Genomic DNA, 21,175 nt, shown 5'->3' with positions numbered 1-21,175 from the left:
GCCAAACAAAGAAAGGTAGCAAGAGCCCCAGTGGAATCATTCCAATTTGACATACAGGGTTAACTGATCTTGTCACTTCCTCAGGCTTCCACTCTAATTCCAGCTGCTTTAGGAAGCTCAGATATTTTTGAGAACTGACAATAGTTTTGCAGGTAGAGGTTTTTATAACGCAAGACTTGGAAGAATATGAGTAAGTGGATTGCACTGATTCTCTTCCTGAAACCAGACTGAAGATGTTTCTTGTTGGGGTCCCCTAGACCATTACAGGGATCCCTAAACCCCGACCCAAGGCTCTTGTCCAGCAAGAGACCTTGATCTAGTGAGAAATGAATGAGGCGGGAGGCAAGTTGGTGAGGACTCCATTGATTCCAGCTAGCTCACATGCATATATAGTCTTCATTACGTGAACATTCCTAAGCCTATACATTGAACCTATCACCTAACACTATTCCTTATATGGGTGTCTTCTCCACTGGACATCCGGAGCTGGACAAAGAAGTGCCACGTTGCAAACAAAGACAAGACCCTTCCTCCTGAAATCCATCTAGTTCCACACCTATGGACAAGCCCCCAGGTTATCTAGGCAGGCTCTCAGTGTGGCGTCCTGCGATGGACAGGGGTTGGCTCTAACTCGTCCCGTTACAGTTTCTCATTTAATTTCAGTAATTAATAGCAATACCTAATTACTAAGTAGTTTAGGATATGGAAAGGAATGTGATTTTTGGCTGAACAGCTCAGAGCTCCAGTCCCCTTCTGAAAAGTTCTTCTGAAGGACATTCCTGATAATGAGATTGCATTGGAAACTGCCCAGGCTTGGGTGGACACACATTTTTCTGCCCAGATAATCCAAATTTGGGAGTGGTTTGGTATGATTGGGGAAGTAGGTGATCTGATAGAAGAGGTATTTCCTCTGGCCCCATGTGGGGTTGTATCAGCCACTGTTGAAAAGATATTATACTAGGATTTAGTGACCTAGATCACTTCTCCAGAGCCTCCTGTTACTATAGGCTACCTCCCAGTGTGTTGACCAGTCAGAATAGATTGGCCCCCATGGGAATGCCTACACTTTGAAGAGCATACAACTCTCTACCCTTAGGTTATAAACTGGAGCGTGATCATGGAGATTAGACTATTGGAGAAGGCTATATTGGGGCAGCTAGGTGGCACAGTGGATAGAGCATAAGCCCTTGAGTCAGAAAGACTCCTTTTGTTGAATTCAAATTCAGCTTCAGACACTTTCTAGATGTGTGACCCTGCACATGTCACTGAACCCTATTGGCCCAAGTTTCCTCCTCTGTAAAATGAGCTGGAGAAGGAAATCCCAACCCACTCTAGCATCTCTGCTAAGAAAACCCCAAATGTGGTCATGTAGTCTACTAGGATTGAACAGCAAACACCATACGAATGCCCTTCATTTAATATTAGCCTCCTAGAAGTTACTTGCATCATAGAAGATGATAACTTTTAAATTAAAGTCTTGCATGACTTGAAGTTAATAAAAATGTATACTTGGAATAGCTCTCTGTGACACACCCCATGCAGTTCTGATGCTAAACTCTCCTTCCCACTGACTTACTTCCACTGACATTTTGATCAGTGGGAAATAAAGAAAAGGGCCCAGATAATCTCTTCTAGGCATTTAACCTCAGCAGGAGCAAGTGCAGAGATGTGGACAAGGAACCAAGAAAGAAGAATTTGGGGCCCTGAAAATGCAGTAGAGACTCAGGTGTAATGACTTCCCTGTAAATTTCTAAATTATGGTTTGAATGTTTTCTCAAATACTGAAATATTTTCCTGGATTTTGTTTTTGAAGGTGAGGTTTGCAGCTTTGTAAAACCAGATTATATGCAATTAATATATAAGATTATTTTCCATTCTATCCCTTGGAAGGTGAGAAATTCCTTGCTTTAGTAGAAGATAATTCCATAACTTCTACAATGCTATAAATAAATAAAGCTTTCAGTCTGTCTGCTTTAGGTCTTATGAGATTGGCCTCATCACTGTATTTTCTTCTGTGAATGATTTAACTGAACTTAAATGTCTAGGTAAAGTACAGACAAAGTCAACTAAAAGAAATTGAAAAGGACTCTGCAACTCAAAATATAAGACATAAGGACATTCATACAGCAGAGCTGCAGTGGTGTATTAGACCTGGATCTGATGGCTAACTAAGGGTGAGGTGGAAATAAAGGAAAGTGCAGGAAAAGCCAAGGTATAACTTAGAATGGAACAAGAAAGGGGCATTTTGAAGCTTTCAGGGCTTCAATTAAGGTTCACTTGAAGACAAAAGAATTAGAAGATTTAAGCAAGTTTAGGCTGGATGGAAAGTGAAAAGAACTGAGGGTCTCCTTGACCTGTGGATGGAGGATTTGAAAGACACGAGTGTTGGAGCTTAGGAAAGCCAGGTTTGAGGAGGGTTTTGAGTGGGATGAGTGAAGTTTCCTCATTTATTACCTTGCTGTTCTCTAAAAGGGTTAAATGAAGTATCAACTGAAACCTGAGGGTAAGTTGGCCCCTAACCTGTTTTCTAGAATAGATATTGCTTGTACAACCACAAAAGCTATAGGTATACTTTGCTGATCCACCCTAGGAGAGGTTTGCTTTCGTTATGGAAAGTTTCCTGGTTCCTTGTCTCTCAGTAGAAATTCCTAAAGTAAAAGTTATATTCCTTTATCCTGGGGTCTTTGAAAATTATGCCTAGAGAGTGAACCCTGAAACCCAACTGATGGGATGAAGGGCCAGAAGGGTATCCCGTTAGGACTATAAGAACTTGCTGTCTGTAAACCACCTTCACACTTCCTCAACTGCTGCTACTTGAGCACCCGGTGACTGTGCCCTTTTTCTGGAAAAAGAAAAGCCCTTGTTGTACTTGAACCCTGACTAGCATAATTTGGTTGGTTATCTATGTCACACAGTTTTGATCTCTTTGGGATAAGCATGTAAAATTGTGTGCTCCAGGTGAGGAAGTGCCTGTTTTGACAATATTCTACCGGGTTACACCATTTGCCACCACTTGGAAACGATAGTAATTTGGTGGATGGAATTGAGTATAACATAGTAAAATTCTGTCATTGAAGGTTCATTAGAAGGGTGTGTTCCAGTCTTCATGTTGGGCATGGATATGCAGTCATCATATCATTGTTTATAATTTTCACATTTTAGCAGGGGCTGGTGGACTCAGAAAAGATGGGAATAGACATGTGAGACTGCCACCATGTATCTTTGGAAGTGAGCTAAGTGAAAACAGTGGGCCATCCTGTATGAGGTGCTGGCAGCTAATGATGTTCTAATAGATATCCTTTGGGATTGTAAATCCAGATTTCATTGGATTGAGTCTGCCCTAAACTTAAACGTGATTCATACTGTGGTTTCAGAACACCCAAATATTTAACTGGACAGAGGAAAATGGAGTCTCACAGACCACCCCACCCCAACAACAAAAGGAGGTTCTCATGCATATGTTAGGGTCATACAAAATTCTTTGATAAATGTAATCACAAAGATGAGCTTCTAACACTCCTCCAGTCATTCATGTTATAAGGCATAAATAAGAAGATGAATACTTGCCAAAATCAGCATGTTTGCCACTGTCATGGTGGATGATTTGCACTAGGCATAAGTGAAACAGTGATTTCCTATACATGTAAGGAGATATCCATATGGAAGGATTTCCACCAGGATGGGAGCTCCTTGCTTTCTCTGTTTCCCCAGCAATGGGGCACAGTACTGAACATTTTGCAAATATTTGAGAAACATATGTTGACTGGAATTGACTTAAGAGTACTGTCCTCTGGGCACTCCCATGTGGGGATGATATTGTGTCATCTGATTGCATCCTTCTCTGCCTCATCTCCAACCCCCTGAAAACCTGAACAGTAAGACCCCAGAATTTTATTCATTTTGTTTTCACTTTTCAGCATTCAATTCTGTAAGAATTTGAGTTCCAAATTCTCTAACCCTCCTTTTTTCCCCCTCTTCCTAATATGGTGAGCAATCTCTTACCCTGCTGATTTACCCCAGGCCCTTTCTGCCTAACAAAATAACGATTATAAACATTCACATTTATACTCCATATTAAAGTTTCTCAATCAGCTTTCACCAAAAAACCATCACCTCACACCTAGACTATTGCAATAATTGCTTAGGGAGGGTTTACCTGCCTCACGTCTCTCCCCATTCTTCTCCAGCCCCAAAATCATCTTCCTAAAGTGCAGGTGTGAGCATGTCACCTCCCTCCTCTTTCCAGGAGCAAATACAAAGTTCTCTGCTTGGCATTCAGAGCCCTGCATAACTTGGCCCTCTCCCACCTTGCCAGTTTTCTCACCTTTCCCTACCACATTTTCTCTTCCATCCAGTGACAGTGGTCACCTGGAGGTTTCATTCACAAGACTCTCCAGCTCTCAGCTCCAGGCATCCTCTCAGACTGTACCCGAGGCCTGTTATACTCACCACCTTCTACTCTGATCACTGACCTGCCTGGCTTCTTTTAAGTACCACCTAAAAACCTGCCTTTGGCAGCCACTCTTGTTGAAACCCCCTGAAATATTTAATGTAAAATTTTGGAATGATTTTTTCTCTGTGAAGCAAACTCGGAGAGTGCCTCTTCCTTAACAGAGGCCAGCCAGGGCTGACCTAACATTCCTTGTGAGACCTTTGACCTAGGACACTTTTTCTCAGTGGGACATTTTCCATATCTTAATATTTTGTGAACATATACTATGTTATGGCATGTTAATGGCATTTTAGTGATAAGAAAAAAACACAGATGTCCTGGGTTGTAATTTCAGTTGAAACTTTGTTTACCCTTTCCTTCGTCTGCTATTTTTGTACCTGTTTAGGACAGGAAGCCTGCCACTAGAATGGTGGGATTTCCTTTCTTATTATATGTCACAGAGACATGTTTACCCAGCCTGGAATCACAAGGCCCAACTGACATTGCTTTGTTAATTGTCTTGTATTACTAAATTTACAATTTGTCTAACTAAGAGTGTTCCTTTCTCACAGTAAAATGTATATAAGCCAGAAGATTTCTGTACCAGGTAGTCAGATTAATCTCTGACTCCATAATGTTATGTAACTGTTATCTTTAAGAGGGAATTAATTAATTAAATCATGAAATGAATGCATTTAGCCTGTTGCCTTTCCTTTAACCAACTTTTCAGGTCAACACCTCTTAATCCCAGCGTCTTCTACTCATTAGGCCCCATCTAACCTGTCTGTAATTCACTTTGTACAGATTTGTAGGTTGTCTCCCTTTCCATTGTAAGCTCCCTGAGGGCAGGGACTGTTGTTTGCCACTTTTTGTATCTCCAGGGCTTAGCACAGTGTCTGGCACATGAGGGTTGCTCTGCTGTTCAGTCCTGTCTGACTCTTCCAAGGAACATTCACCAGAGGGTTCATTTGGCATCTTGTTCGAGGACCTTGCTGACTTCCCCCCTGGGATATAGAAACATTTGATCAACTGGGGCCACCCCTTCCACTGACTGGGTGTTCAGGAGTTATTCATATAGTAATCATTTATCCGTTAGCTTAAAACAATACCAATAAGAGTATGCTTGACAACATACAATGCAATTGACTGAAGAAAATGGGTTTCATCTGTGGTTTTAAGAAATGTAAGCAAATTTTCCTTGGGGAAGATTTGGGACTCTCTGCCTCTCTGGGATTCTCTGTCTCTCTCACTGTTTCTCTTTCTCTTTCTGTCTCCCTCTCTCTTTCTCAGATCATTTATCCATATGTTTTAGCAGACTGACTTTACTATGAGACTAATGATCCAAGGAGTGATAGTCACACAAATAGCCAGTATTTCAGGTGAGATTAGGGGTGCTTGGGATCCCAAAATGCTGACACCTGAGGTGCATCCCAAATGGATTTGACCCAAGCCTTCTTTCAGTCAAGTCCCCTGAAGCGCATTTATAGCCAAAGACCTATCCAACTATGGTGCACTTCAGCTACTCAGGACTGATGGAGCCACATTGATTAGTGAAAAGTACATGATCCTCCAGCATTGAGACAAACATCCATACCACCTTCAAGAGACCATCTTCAAATACTGCTGAAGCTACTGACCATTTACCTCAGGTTGTACTCCATCATTCTCAAGACATTTCCTAATTGATGGGCATCCCCACAATTTATAATTTGTGCTACCAAAAAGAGAGCTGCTTGTAAGTATTTTTTTTTCTTCTGTTTTCCTTAATCATCTTGCAAAACAGACCTATGAATAGCATTACTGGATCAAGGGGTAGACACAGTTCAGTTGTGTGGTCATGATTATAGAGTGGTTTGCAAAACTGATGGATCAGTTCATAGTTCCACCAACAGTGAATTAGTGTCTCAGATTTTCCATATTCCCACCAACATTTATCCCTTTCCCCTTCTATCATTGTAGCCTGACAGCTATAAGGTGATTTCTCAAGGATATTTAATTAACATTTTTGGAATAAAAATTTTGAGCGTTTTCTCATATCATTGTATATAGGTTTGATTTCTTCAGCAGAAGCTGCCTGTTCCTCCCCTTTGAACATTTACGGTTGGGGAGTGACTCATATTCTTTTGGAGCTGACCAAGTTCTTTATATATTTCAGATATGAGACCATTATCTGAGAAACTGTCTATAAAATTTTTCCTCTACTTTTCTGTTTTCCTTCTGATATTGGCTACATTGAATTTATTTAGACAAAACCTTTATAATTTAGTGTAATGGAAAATTATTCATTTTGCCCCTTACCATATGATTTCTTATTGATACAAATTGTTTATATCTCCACAAGTGTGATTGGTAATGTGTTCATCATGTTCTTTTAATTTCCAATGATGTCTTCCTATGGGGACTCTTCTGGTTTGCACATGGCCTGCCTTTCTGGGTAAGTTCTGCCTTGAACTCCTCCTCTTGCTAGACCTCTTGGCTAGAGGGACCAACCCTTTGAACTGAGATAAATGTCTCCTTTTTCTAAAAATCTACCTTTTCCTCTCTGTGTCCCCAACCTGATCTTACCCAAAACTTCTTTGAAAGCTTGCCTACAAGACCCCACATTTCCTACCCATAGTATGGGTCCTGTAGCTCAGAAAGAGAGTGTCTCTCTGTCCTCTGTGGAACTGCCAGACACACATGTGCATCACTCACTCCTGAAGTATGTCACACTCTTGAATCTTTGTGAGTAAAATTTTCTTGGAAAGGAAAGTCTCTACTTTCACTTGTTTTTCTTCTAAATGTTAATTCTTTCCACTGTTAACAACTTAAAATAGATTTTCTTGGGCACTGGCACAGTGCTCATAGCAACAATATTTTTCTGAACAAAGAAATATGTTAATCAGCTATTTTATGGTTAGCAGTAGGGCCCCCAATATGAAAGGAATGAAACAGTATCCAAGTTCTGTCAAAGGAGTACCTATTCCTCAGGATGAAGATGTTCTGAATGTGTGGAACATGGAAAGCATTCTCAGTTAGGTAGAATGAGTTTAACTGTGGCCTCAGATTGTCCTTCCCAGTATATGCAATTTCAAATTGTATGCTTTATTTCCTTTTCAGTTTCTTTCCATTTATTAAGTGGCAAAATGTTCTCAAGAGGAAAAACAAATTACTTGATGAGGCAAGGGAATCTCCCACAATCCTCTTTAAGAAAAATTACAACAAAGGGCTTTCTAAGAATAATAACCTATCAGAGGAGAGCCAAAGAGCAGTACAATTCTGCATGATAACATCTTTTGGCTCTGGGGTAAAGAACAAAGCAAAGAGAATGTTAGAACCACAAAGCTAATATTTCAGTGACTCCTACATAAATCACAAATTGACAGAATCCTTCTAAAGCACTTATATCATCCATTTAAAGTTGTTAGAATGCTTCTTACAAAAAAAGGAACCTCCTCCACCCTTAAAAAAAAACACAACAGCAAAAATTTTGCCTGCTTTTCCTCATGTGATCCAGAAAAAGTACAAACCTCTTAGGAATTTGAACTCAAAGGTGTAAGCAGGTAGAAATAGCTCTCAGTGATCAAAAAGTTCTCTACTAATGCATTTGACACAACTGTTGAGAATTTCACAGCTATAGTGATTCCAAGATCAGACCACAGTGTTTTATATTCTCCCTCAAATTTTTATTTTCAAGGAGGGAAAGACTAAATGTTTTTAGTCTAGCTCTTAACCAACAAAAATGCTTTATTAAAAAGTTCATAAGAGCAATTTAAATATAAATTTTAAAAAGCCTCTATTTTGTTCATATTTCAATTAGTGTGGATGATGAGAAATATAGGGTAGCCCACTACAATCAGGGAGTCTGAATATTATTTGGCTTTTCAATAAAGTGTAAGGACTAAGTTTTAAAGTAGCATCTAACCATTATATGGTTTTAACAACTGCTTGATCAGTATTTTTATTTCTAAAATTTGAATTATGTTCACCTTTCCCTTTTATTCTATAAATAATTGAGGTAAACTGCTGTGATTTTCAAATGGTTGATATTATTCAATAATTATTCAAATGATTGTAGAAACCTAATAACCTCCTACTCTCCTGGAAAAACAATTGAAGAATTTAACACAAAACCTTCTGAGATGAATTTAAAATCAAATATTTGTAAGGTTCTGAAGATAGCACCTATGGTCAAATTTACATAATCACCCTAACATTAAATAATATTTACTGTAATTGTAAGCAAAAAGCGATTCCAAAATAAGTGCTTGTTAAAAAGGGGACCCATCTGTAATGATGTACCTGTTAAAGTAATCATAAAATACTTTCTCTCATAAAGACTGCAGTGTAATAACTTTCAGATCACAGTGCAGAGCAGAGCATTGGATGCATGACCAAAAAAATGATGTTTTTTATAACACTAATTTTCTTAGCAGCACTCACAAGTATGATGAAGTATATTTAAAGGGTACACTTTTAAAATGTCATTAGCACATCCCATTCCTGTACACTAGTGTAGAAAGGTCTTCCAAAGATAAGCAGCTGTAGGCTTGGTTTGATTTTCTCAGCTAAAGACATTATTATGTTGTTTACCCTCTGCTGTTAAATTGAGGTGTTATCTTCAAGTTTCAGAGAGATGTATCTTCAAGTTTTGGAGAAATCCTCTTCACGTCATCTTCTATGTATTTTATTAGTGTTAAGGCTTTTCTATGAAGGACAAGTAGAAACAGTGCAAGAAAAGTACTTCTCAGAGACAAACCAGGTTTCAAATGAAAGACCTGATCCAGGAAGGCTTTTACTAGTGTGTCTCTGTGTAGGACATCTTGAAAAACATTCAAATCTGGAGTGAGGCTTTCATGTGTATGGATAATCATATCCTGAGCCGCATCATCTTCTGAAGTGGCTTTTCAAAAGGCAGTCAGCTCCAATCTCATGTAACGATGCTGGATGACAGGGTGGCATCTGTTGCGTTGTATAAACATCCACATGTGCAGTGGGATATGGGGCATACATGACTTGTTGGAAAGGCAGCACAAAACTGCCAGTTGAATCCTTGAGAAGGCCTTGTACAAATAACCTGGATTCATACTAAATAATGATGGTATTGTAGACAATTGCCATGAGGGCTTCCTTTTCAATGCCATCAACTCCCACCTGCAGACCTGTGGCTGTTCTGTAGTGGTAGGCAGTAGTGCAGATAAAGTGAATAAGATAGTAAGGACATTGTGCTTTTTTCTGACTCCTTCAGAACGAAAATGCCCCAGACTTTGTAGGAATGAGTCTTCATTTAAACATGAATCCTTAATCATCTTGGGAAACAGATCTAAGGGTAGTGTAAGTGGATCAAAGGGTAAACACAGTTTTACCAGTCTCTAGGCATAATTACAGATTGTTCTGTAAAATGCATGGATCAATTTATTTCCAACAGTGAATTAGTGTCCCAATTTAATTTCCTATGATATCTCCCTTTATATCTAGGTCATGTATCCATCTTGACCACATCTTAGGAAATGGAATATGATATTGGTCTCTGTCCTGTTTCTGACAGACTACTTTCTCCACAATTTTCACCAAATCAGACATTTTTGCCACAAAAACTGGTCTTGACATTTTTCAAACATAAGATTCCTATAAGCATGTGCTACTATGTCATGTATGTTTACTTTGTTCCACTGGTCTGCCTTCCTATCTCTTAGCCAGTACCAAATCGTCATTTTAGTACTATCATTAGGATTTTGTTTTTAGATTTTTATCTATTTCATTTTTAATTCATGGAATAAAATGAACACTTCCATAACATGGTGTGACAGAATAGATGAAACAGCAAATTATGTACAATTGTCATTCCTTTAAACAGATAAGAAATTTATCATGTACGTTTCCTTTTTCCTCCCCGATCCCTTTTCCCTAGAGATGGTTACCATCAGATACAAACATGTATGTATGTGTAAAATCATTCCAAACATACTTCTCATTCTCAATTCTTTCTCTGGAGGCAGAGAGCATCTTCTTCCTTTATACAGCCTTTGTACTTTATGGTTGTTCATAACAGTGAAAATGGTGCATTCCCTCAAAATTGTTCTTAAAAATATTTTGCAGTTACTCTATGCAATGTTCTCTGGGTTCTGCTCCTGCCCCTCTTCATTATTTTCTTCAAGTCTCTCCATGTTTTTCTAAGATCATCATTTCTTATAGTATAGTAATAATACTTCATCTCCCTCATCTCCCATATCTGATTAAGTCATCCCCCAATTGAAGGGCATCCAGTTCTTTGCCATGACAAAACAGGCTATTATAAATATTTTAAAATATATAGGTTGTTTTTCTTTTTTTCATAGTAGTCTTTAGAAATTCACCTATCAGTGCTATTGTTGGGTCCAAGGGGATACATAAATCCAGATCGTTCTGCAAAACGGTTCACAATGCCACCAGTAGTGAATGAGTGTCCCACTTTTTCCACATCCCCTCCAACATTTATCACTTTCCTGTTTATACATTTTAACCAATGTGATTGGTATAAAATGTTACTGCAAGATTGTTTTAATTTGAATTTCTCAACTCCATAATGACTTACAGCAATTTTTCATACGATTATAAATTGTTTGGATTTCCCCATTGGAACATTGACGTTCCATATCCTTTGACTCTTTTTCAGTCACAGAATGATGCACATTCTTATGAATTTTACAAGGATCTTTGTCTATTTTACATATTTGAGATATGAGAATTTTATCTAAGAAAGTATATATAAAATTTCCTCCTCACATTTTCTACTTTCCTTCTGATCTTGGTTAAATTGCCTTTACTTATACAAAATTTAATGTAATCAAAATTATCCACTTCACACCTCACTCTCTCATCTCTTCCTTATTCATAAATTGTTCTCCTGTCATTAAGTCCAATGAAGTAACATGTTCTATGTTCTTCAAATGTTCTTGTAATATCTCTCTTCAGATATAGGTCACATAGCAATTTTGACCTTATCTTGATAAATAGCATAAAATATTGGTCTAAGCATAGTTTCTGCCATACTTTTTACAGTTTTCCCAACAATTTTTTGTTACCATAATGAATTCTTTTCCCAAAATCTCAAGTCTTTCCACTTGTCAAATAAAAGTTACTCTCTTTATTTGCTTCTGTAAATTGTGTGTCTTCTCTGTTCCATTGACCTGCCTTTCTATTGCTTAGCCAGTACCGGCTGGTTTTTATAATTACTGCCTCATAATACAGTTTCAGATGAAGTACTGCAAAATTCTTTCCTTTACATTATTTTCATTATTTCCTTTCATATTCTTACCTTTTATTCTTCCAAATGAAATTTGATAACTGTTTTGTCTAACTCAGTAAAATAAAGTATCAATTATTTAATTGAGATGGCATTGAAGGTATAAATTACTTAGGTAAATTTGTAATTGTTATTGTATTATCCTTGCCTACCCATGAAGAATTAATATCTCTCTACCTATTTAAATTTGATTTTATTTATATAAAATATATATATATATATGGTATATATGTGTGTGTATGTATGTATATGTATATGTTCATGTACTTCCTGAGTTTGTTCTGGCAGGTGTAGCCCCAGAAATTCTATACTGTCTAGAATTTTTTAAAATGAGTTACCTCTTACGATCTCTTCTTGCAGGGTTTTGTTAGTGATATATATGAATCTTGGTGACTGATGGGGGTTTACCTTGTATCCTGCTACTTTGATAAAGTAATTACTTGTCTCAACTAATGCTTTAACTGAGTCTTTGGATTGGTTCATGGATATCATCATGTTGTCCCCACAAAGAGATATGTTTATTACCCCCTCCTCTAGTCTGATTCCTTTGATTTCTTTTTCTTGTCTTATTTTTCTTATAGGATTTTCAATGCAATATGGAATAACATTGGTGAAAGTGGCCTTTCTTCTTGACCATTGAATCCTACGGGGAAGGTTTCTAGCTTATCTCCATTATAAGTAATGCTTACTGATGGATTTAGGTAAATGCTTTTTATCAATTTAAGGAAAAATCCATTTTGACCAATACTTTCAAGTGTTTCTAATAGAAATGAATGTTCTATTTTATAAAAAGCTGATTCTTCAGCTATTGATATGATTTTTTAATTTTTATTGTTGACATAATAAATTATGAATAATTTACCTTAGCTGAAACTATCCCTGGTTAAAACATTCCTGATATAAATTTCAGTTGGTCACAATGCAAAATCCTTGTAATACATTGTTCCAATCCTATAAATAGAATTTTATTTAGGATTTTTGTATCCTTATACATTAATGAAATTAGTTTATAATTTTTATTCTCATTTTTCTTCCTATTGATTTGCATATCAACACCATATTTGTTTTATAAAAGAAGCTTGGTAGACCCCTTCTTTTCTAATTTTTCCACATTATTTAACATTAGAATTAGGAGATGTTGAAATATTTGACAGAATTCCCTTGGAAATCCGTCTGGTCCTGATACTTTATTCATTCATGGTCAATGCAGTGTTTGGCCTGACCATTAACACCAAGAAAAAAAGAGGGAGTGGTCCTTACCCAGTGACAGCAGGTTCCAGACATTCTCCAGGATGACCTCCTTGAACAGCTTTTTCTGAGAATGTGGTCCCAGAGCTAGTGCTGAGGTTGGATTTGAACTTAGGTCTTCCTGACTCTAGACCAGGCATTCTGTTCACTGCTTAATTGATATCTATTAATTGATTGGCCTGATCAGCCTTATTGGCTGAGGAGGGGCATGGAAGTTGTTGATTTCTGAGGTTCCTCCTTCATCTAAGAGCCCAGGAGACTTGGTGCTGTGACCCCTTTCTGCCCCAGCTTTACTTCTAAGTGCCCAGTGGGCAGAGACTGGGGTCCTCACAGTCAGAGAATTGGTGGCTGCCTCTTAAAAGACTGGGAACCTGGAACTTGGCTCTCAATTTCTCTTACCTCTCCCAGCAAATGAATGAATGAATGAATTGGAAAAGTCAGTTATTCAGCTCTTCATTAATACATGCCAGGATCCGCAGAAAGTGCTATAGACTCTAGGACCAGAGGGCAGATCTGCCCCCATTAGCCCACCTAATTACAGGTGCTGGCCTTTGGAAAGCCTTTCCTGAAATCCAAGTCCTTTTGATTACTGAGTCAGAGACTGCAGATGGAATGAGAGACTGAGGTTGGGTTATCACCCCATCTCCCACCTCTGACCTTCCTCCATTGTCTTGGATTAGCATTTGTTACTCCCTCACCCCTACTTACCAGCTCACAGATTCTGGAATAACATGTTCCTCTCCCTTTTTCTGGGCCTTCCTCCACCCTCTCACCATCCCCCTTCCTGTCAGATCCCATCCTTCTCTTCTTGATGGATGGAGAAGCATAGTAATGTCATCTTGGTCCTCTTGGAGAAGGAAGGACAACTACCAACCAGTCAGGCAGGACTAGGAGGAGTTGAGGTTTCTCCTGACCATTGAGACTCCCCCAGGCCCTTGGGCTGACCCAACATTCACCCAAGTTCTTCCTAGTCCTGAAAGCCCAGATTCCCTCTGGTCTCTTTGTTTTCTTCAATGAGATGCAAAGGAGCCCCTCGCCTTTGGCTGATAGTTTGGTTGGGGGATGTGCTGGGATAATGAATTTCAAAAGCTTTAGAAATGCTAATGTTTCTCCATGTGATTTATCCAGACCCACTCCCCCTCAGCTCTGAGTTTTTCCTTTTGTGGGGTTAATGGCCCAGCTGATCTATTTCTCTATCGCTAGTCCCACTCTCAGCCCATTCCTGGCCATACCAGAAGAAAAACTCTCCTTGGCCTTGGGGAGTTTACTCTCTAACAGACTGATGTGGGGGTGGCCACAGAATATATGAATACTGGGAGATCTCTGGGGATGGAGTGCCCTGTCTCCTGTGGAAAGATCCCAGATCTCTGAACATCAGAGCTAGGCTGGATCTTGGAAATGTTCCAGGCCGTTAATCTCTCCTCAGTAACTTACTGAAGGTATCCCTTCCAGCCTGGGTGTGAGAACAGGCTTGGATCCTGGTCTTCCTGATTTTGAGTCTAGCTCTCTATTCATAACCTGTACATGATTCCTGATAATGTTTAATATAAAGTTTTGGAATAATCTCTGTTCTCTCTGAAGCAAACTCAGAGAATGCCTCTTCCTATGTCAACAAAAGCCAGCCAGGGCTGACTTAACATTCCTTAAGAGACCTTTAACCTAAGACACTATCTTGAATAATGGGATGTTTTCCATATCTTAATATTTGTAGACATATACTATGTTATGGCATGTTAATGGTAAAGAAAACACAGACATCTTGGGTTGTAATTTCTATGTGAAACTTTGTCAAACTCTGTTATCTTATTGCATGTACAAACTATGCAATTAAGAAATTCCTTTCTAATGGTCTAGTTAATCACTTATGGAGACCATAAATCTGAAGGACACAGAACACTTCTTTGTCCTAAAACAGATTTAAGGCTGCCCAATTCTTTGTATTGGTAGCCAGAATATTTCTGGCTCCATAATGCATTATGTTACCATTTTCTTTAATAGGGAATTGATCAATTAATTAACTAAATTATAAAATGTATGCATTTAGCCTGTTGCCTTTTCTTTAACCAAGTTTTCAGGTCAACAGTTATGGCGCCCAAACGTGGATTGGAACTGAGGAACAGGACAGACATTGTCTCATCTCGCCAACGCTAGGACTCCGGCGCCAGTAGGAACTATTTTTCCTAGAGTCCTAGGCCTTGACGGGGTTGGGGTAAGTTCTTCTATTTCCCAGCTTCCAAAGAACTCTCACTTTAAATTCCCTTTAAAGGAAACTGGGGACCAGAGACCAAGTGGCGTTAAATCGCTCTGTATTACTTAGGTCTTCTCTGGCAATCGATCTCAGCAAAATTAGTACAGGAATTGCTAGCACTAGTGTCAATCAAAGATAGCCCTAAATGATATTGGCCACCACAGGGCTCTTTTGGACCAGTCAAAGTTACTTTATCTTACAACCAAATTAAGAAAGGCCAACAAAACAACTAACCAGCAGCGAAAATGTTTTATCCTGGGCTTGCTGACTTGGCTGAGCAAGAACAAAAGACAGGTAGCCTCTTCCTTGTAAGGCTGGGAGCTGCTTCAGCACCTAGCCATGTCCTGGCAAAAATCCTTTCTTCTTCAAGGGCTCCAGTCTGTCCTTCCCTTCACTCCCTCCATCCTATTCCTTGCTCCCTTTCTTCCCTCCCCTTCCCCTTGAAGGCCTCTGATCTGGGGAAACCGATGGCACCTAGATGCAATCTTTCCCCCTCGCCTTCCCCTACCTTAGACCTGAGGAAGGCAGCCTTTGTTCAAGCCTCTGTTGCCTCCCTCCTCCCCATTCCCCCTTCCCACTTTCCTTTAAGGGCTCTGGTCCTGAAGAGGACAGTTACAATCCACCTAAGAACTGGAGGCCTGAACCTATTCCCATGGGGCCTGTTCCTTTAAGACAGTCAGAAACTTTGGGGCACCAAGGCTCTCTAACCCTCCAACAACTGCAGGGGTGCTCTGAGCAAAGGCCCTTTATTATCAGACCTTGGATTCTTGCAACCCCCTTTCTTCAGGATGATAATAGCCAATTCTTGATGGGGATTTCTAGCAAGCTTCTAATTGCCTTCTCTCTCTGGGTTGGTTTTTTGTGAGCTACGTTTGTATTTGTCCTGTTGTCAGTGTGTCTGTTGGTGTATGTCCCTGTCCGTATGGTATGTGCTGTGTATGAGTGTGTTATCTTGTAAGATTTCAATGCAAGTAGCCAGACTTCAAGGGCTGCAGCTAGGGAAATAAACAAAATTTTATCACTTTTCCTTGTCATTCTGGTCTGGCCAGCCTGGAATTACAATGGAAAGTTAGATTATCTTAGGTAAAATCATTTTAGCAGATTTGTATGTTGTAAGATTAGTCATAAAACATTTCAGGAACTGATCATTTGAAATAACTCCTAAGATTGTGGGTAGCCCACCTTTCTAGGTAAAGCTTGGAAATGCCACCTAGGTCCTAGACATTCTGCCCGCCCTGTCCCAGCAGCTGCATACCGCCTTGGGCTCAGTAAATTCTGCTGCTGTGGGGGGGATTGGTAAACGTGGAAGAATCAGGCCTGTAGTGAGCATTCTCTAAACTCTGCCTGCAAAAGTCACCACTGGGACATCAGTTTCCCTGCTCTTGGTAAGCTTCACTTCTCTGTTCAGTTGCAAAAAGTATTATCTCTCTGTTTGACCCATTTTCTGATTTGTAAAATAATTATGCTTGTTGTTATGGGATCAAAATGATAAAATGATTGTAAAATGCTTAACGTAATGACTGGTATATGTGACATACAACATTATTATCTGTCTAATGTAATTGTTAACTTCGAAGTGGTTTTAATTGTTAAAAGTAATAAGATCAATAATTTCTGGAAATGCAAATTATACCATCTGCAGTTATTGTTGTGTTAAAACTGTATTTCTAGGGTTGTATTTCTGAATTTCTCTTAGATTGTGAAAATTGAGTGACCACTGTAATCTAGAAATAGTGTTAGAGCAATTTTTAATTTGAATTTTGTTGAAAATAAAAGATGTTGGGAAAATTGTGTAACACCAGTTATGTTACTTTATCAGTCCTGCTAACTTTGTCTTATAATGTTTTGTAATTGTCATTTAGAAAACCAGGTATTTTCACCCTTGTTTAAAAAAAAAAAAGTAAAGCTTAACAATTTGGCTATCTTCTATGAAGTTGTAGGATTGTTAACTAAGTTATTTGGGATTACTGTTTGAATGCTGAAACCTAAAATTGTTAAGTGATTCCTGTGTATGGAAAGGAGGGAATGGAGTGAAAACTTTATTTAAATTCCTTCTGTTCATTCAGAACAGTCCTCCTATTCCTGTGGGTAAGATCATCAGTCCTAGTAAAGGAATTTGGTTGGTTAATTCAGATTCTAAACAGTGAATATTACTTGCACAGAAGTTGTAATAGATAGAGAAAATTTTTAATAATTGGCTTTTACATCAGAAAGTTTTAAATTTGAGAAGGAAATATGTGAAGTGGAATCCCTTATGTGTGTGTGTCCTGGTAAATCTTTATTGTTTATTGTAACTCCAAGAGAGTGGAGATAACTGTTATCTGACTGTGAGACTTGCTGTTTAAGGTAAAAGGCATTTGGGACCATGACTATTTTTGGTTTTAGTTTGAATTTGGGTATAGTTGTCTGCATTAAATCCGTGTCTGAGACAAATGCCACAAGCTACTCAGAGGGAATGTCATCCTGTTAACAGGTGAAGTTTGTATCTGGAAAGGAAACACTGAGGGGACAATTCTAAACTCAATCTAGGATGGGATCCTCCTGGCTCAGTTTCCCTATTGTGTTCCTTTAAAAAGGAATGTTTCTCACCTGACTATTTGTGAGTCTGGCTATGAAACAGATACTGCATGACTGGAGAATTTCACTCCCATCTGAATTCAAACAGAGTAAAGAATGTTTTATCCTGTCATACGTGGTATGTCACATGTCCCTGCTTTTTCCTTCTATAGCAGATTTCTGTAGTCAATAACAAATGACCAGCAAAACATGTGAGCCTTTGTGTAATCTTACTGGGAAAGCTAATATTATTTTTATCTCAAATTAGAACATGTGCAGAAAATTATGTGAACTACTTAAGACTCACCTTAAGATGTTCCCATTGTTTAAAAAAGGATTTTAAAAGCAACAGTGTTTTTCTGTGAGTCAGTCTCTTACATCTAAGAATACTATAATAATTAAGAATTCAGTTTGTTATAATACTTTGGAAATTCATATTACGTAAGAACATTTTTGTAACAACTCAGCTTTAATGAATTCCAGTTTTAAAGGTTTATTTTTGCTTAAGAAAAAAAAAGAGATATCAAGCATTTTTAAAGTTTCCAACTAGTTTTCTTCTTAAGAGTTTCGTGAACATCAGAGTAAATTTTAAACTGTTTTTAAAGAAGGGAAATACTTTTAGGAGAAATGTTTTGAAAAATCATGTGTGATTCTTAGAAGGCCTACTAAAACTTCAAAATAATATACTGTTAAATTAAGCTGTTTTGATCAGTCATTCTATGGCCTAAGTCAGAGTTAAAGTTTGCGTTTGAATTTATTATGTAAAAGATTTAATTCCTGAAGTATCTCATTCTTCCAGAGTGAATATAATTAGGGAAGAATAACAACTTGTGAAACAAAGACAATTCCATCAACTATAAATTTAGTCATTAACCTCTTTGTTTTGTTTAAGCTGGAATGAGATTCCAGTACAGTTATGCTAGCAAAAAGTAATAACTTATGACCTATCTTGTCTTATGGTTAAAATGTAAAAGCAAGTGGAAGAATAGGATTGAGAGATTTGGAAAGGTAAATTAAGTTCTGTTTGAAAATATGGAAGGTAGATAAGATTTGGGAATAAATATGGGTTATCCAAACCCCTCTTGCTCCCCCATAGTTGTTCTGGATACTTTTGTGTCAGTTTCAGATGGTTTAAAGAGTGAAGAAGTATTTTCTCTGAGGGATACCAGCCAATATTGATTTGCCATATAAGACTGGGATCGCAATTTCCTATTATTTGAAGTTCTGATTACAGGAATACTTGTCTAAGTTATCATAAAGCCAACTGACATATGCTGCAGGCTAATGGTGGATGCTTGGAAAGGTTTTGAAGATGACCTTGGACACAGCCTAGGTAGAATCTTCCTAAATTTATTTCCCAAATGTGCTATTTCCTTTCTGAAAAAGGAAATTCCCCACCTGATTACCTCTAAGCCCTGCTTTCAGCACCTGGTAACCTCATGATTACATGTCAGATAATGGCTTATTCCTGGAATCAACCAGAACTAAGGAGATCCTTTCCTTCTGTTAACACTGTCCCTCTTTTTCTTTTATAGCAAATCTTTATAATCAAGAAGTTCTGAAAGTACAATACTAAGTCTATCAAATAATAAATGGAAATTGGAGCATCTCTGAGTTATTATAATGGGGTGCAGGAATAAACAGCTTACAACCTTAACCTATATTCCTGGCCAAATAAATAAATATAATATAGAGATAACATTGAGGAAATGATTAGATCAGGTAATGAGACAAAGTTGTAATGTGACAGATGTCTAATTAGAGTAGCAAATTTTGAGGAAAAACAACAGGATCAGTCTGATTCCTCTAAGAATCATATGCAAATGGATATGATTGACTTCTAAAATTTGTCATGCTTTTGATAATAAGATCTCAAATTTAGATTTTTGCATAAAATTTGTACAGGATAGTAGTAAAAGTAAGTGAAATTATTTCTTCTCTGTTAAAATATCTGTCCAATAATTTAAAAGGCAGATGAGTTCATCTTATAGTTGAACTCTCACATTTTAAAAGACTCTTACTCCAGGTGCAAGATTTAGATAAAGACAGAAACAGCAAATAATGTGAACCGAAATTTTCTGAAATTTAAAAAAAAATGGAGAACAAATTTTAAGGAATTGTACTAATTTATATTGTCAGAAGTATCTAAGAACTTCTAGATTTGAACCAGAAAGGCAGAATTCTCTTTTTGAACTATCCCAAGAATAAAACCTATTGTCAAAGAAAAGATATCTAGGTATCAGACAACTACATGAGAAATCTGGGATTCAAAGTTTTGTTTAAATGAAAATTAGGAATGGATTACTGGGATACAAAGAACTTAATGTTATTTAACATTGAAATAATAATTGCATTGATTTGTATGGTTCATATTTAATTTTCTTGTTTATATTGGTGACATGTAAATCTCCCTTTCAAAACTAGTCTGTTGTGAGCCCTTTAAGTTTTAATTGTACCTGACTTAATGTAAAAATGCAATTTGTGAAATGAAAAGAAAACTTCATTGTGTTGTCTGAACCTAGCCCTGCATGGCTGGGAAACTGAACTATTGCTAAGTGTCTTTAGCCATGTTAACTATGTTGTATTGTTTCATCTCAATTATCAAATCATGTTTTCTGAGAGACCCTGTCAAGTTTTCGGTATAGACTCGTAGATCCATCTGTCACCGCCATTGCCCCTGCTCCTGAGTGGATCATGCCCTCCAATTTTGAAGAGGCCTGAACAAGATGCCATCAGACATAGACAGCTTTCCCAAGAGCCTGGACCAGACTTGCATGAAGAGTAACTCTCACACCACTGGTTATTTAGAGGTTTTTTCGTGTCTTTGTTGGTCTACAGGTGAAGCCTTCAGCTTGCCTTTGACCAAAAGGAGGGAATGATAATGTTTAATATAAAATTTTGGAATAATCTCTTTGTTCTCTCTGAAGCAAACTCAGAGAATGCCTCTTCCTATGTCAACAAAAGCCAGCCAGGGCTAACTTAACATTCCTTAAGAGACCTTTAACCTAAGACACTATCTTGAATAATGGGATGTTTTCCATATCTTAATATTTGTAGACATATACTATGTTATGGCATGTTAATGGTAAAGAAAACACAGACATCTTGGGTTGTAATTTCTATATGAAACTTTGTCAAACTCTGTTATCTTATTGCATGTACAAACTATGCAATTAAGAAATTCCTTTCTAATGGTCTAGTTAATCACTTATGGAGACCATAAATCTGAAGGACACAGAACACTTCTTTGTCCTAAAACAGATTTAAGGCTGCCCAATTCTTTGTATTGGTAGCCAGAACATTTTTGGCTCCATAATGCATTATGTTACCGTTTTCTTTAATAGGCAATTGATCAATTAATTAATTAAATTATAAAATGTATGCATTTAGCCTGTTGCCTTTTCTTTAACCAGTTTTAAGGTTAACA

The 21,175-nt window shown here is 37.8% G+C and overlaps 1 pseudogene; it reads right to left on the bottom strand.

Annotated features, from left to right (window-relative positions):
* Positions 1-8,887: 8,887 nt before the first annotated feature.
* LOC140507379 (guanine nucleotide exchange factor C9orf72 homolog pseudogene) lies at positions 8,888-20,420 on the bottom strand (annotated as a pseudogene).
* Positions 20,421-21,175: the final 755 nt, after the last annotated feature.

This window comes from Notamacropus eugenii, chromosome 5 (genome assembly GCF_028372415.1).
Source record: "Notamacropus eugenii isolate mMacEug1 chromosome 5, mMacEug1.pri_v2, whole genome shotgun sequence".
In the NCBI taxonomy this organism is placed as follows: Eukaryota; Metazoa; Chordata; class Mammalia; order Diprotodontia; family Macropodidae; genus Notamacropus; species Notamacropus eugenii.
The sequence above is the reverse complement of the archived record's forward strand: the minus strand, read 5'-3'. Positions and strand labels throughout refer to the sequence as shown.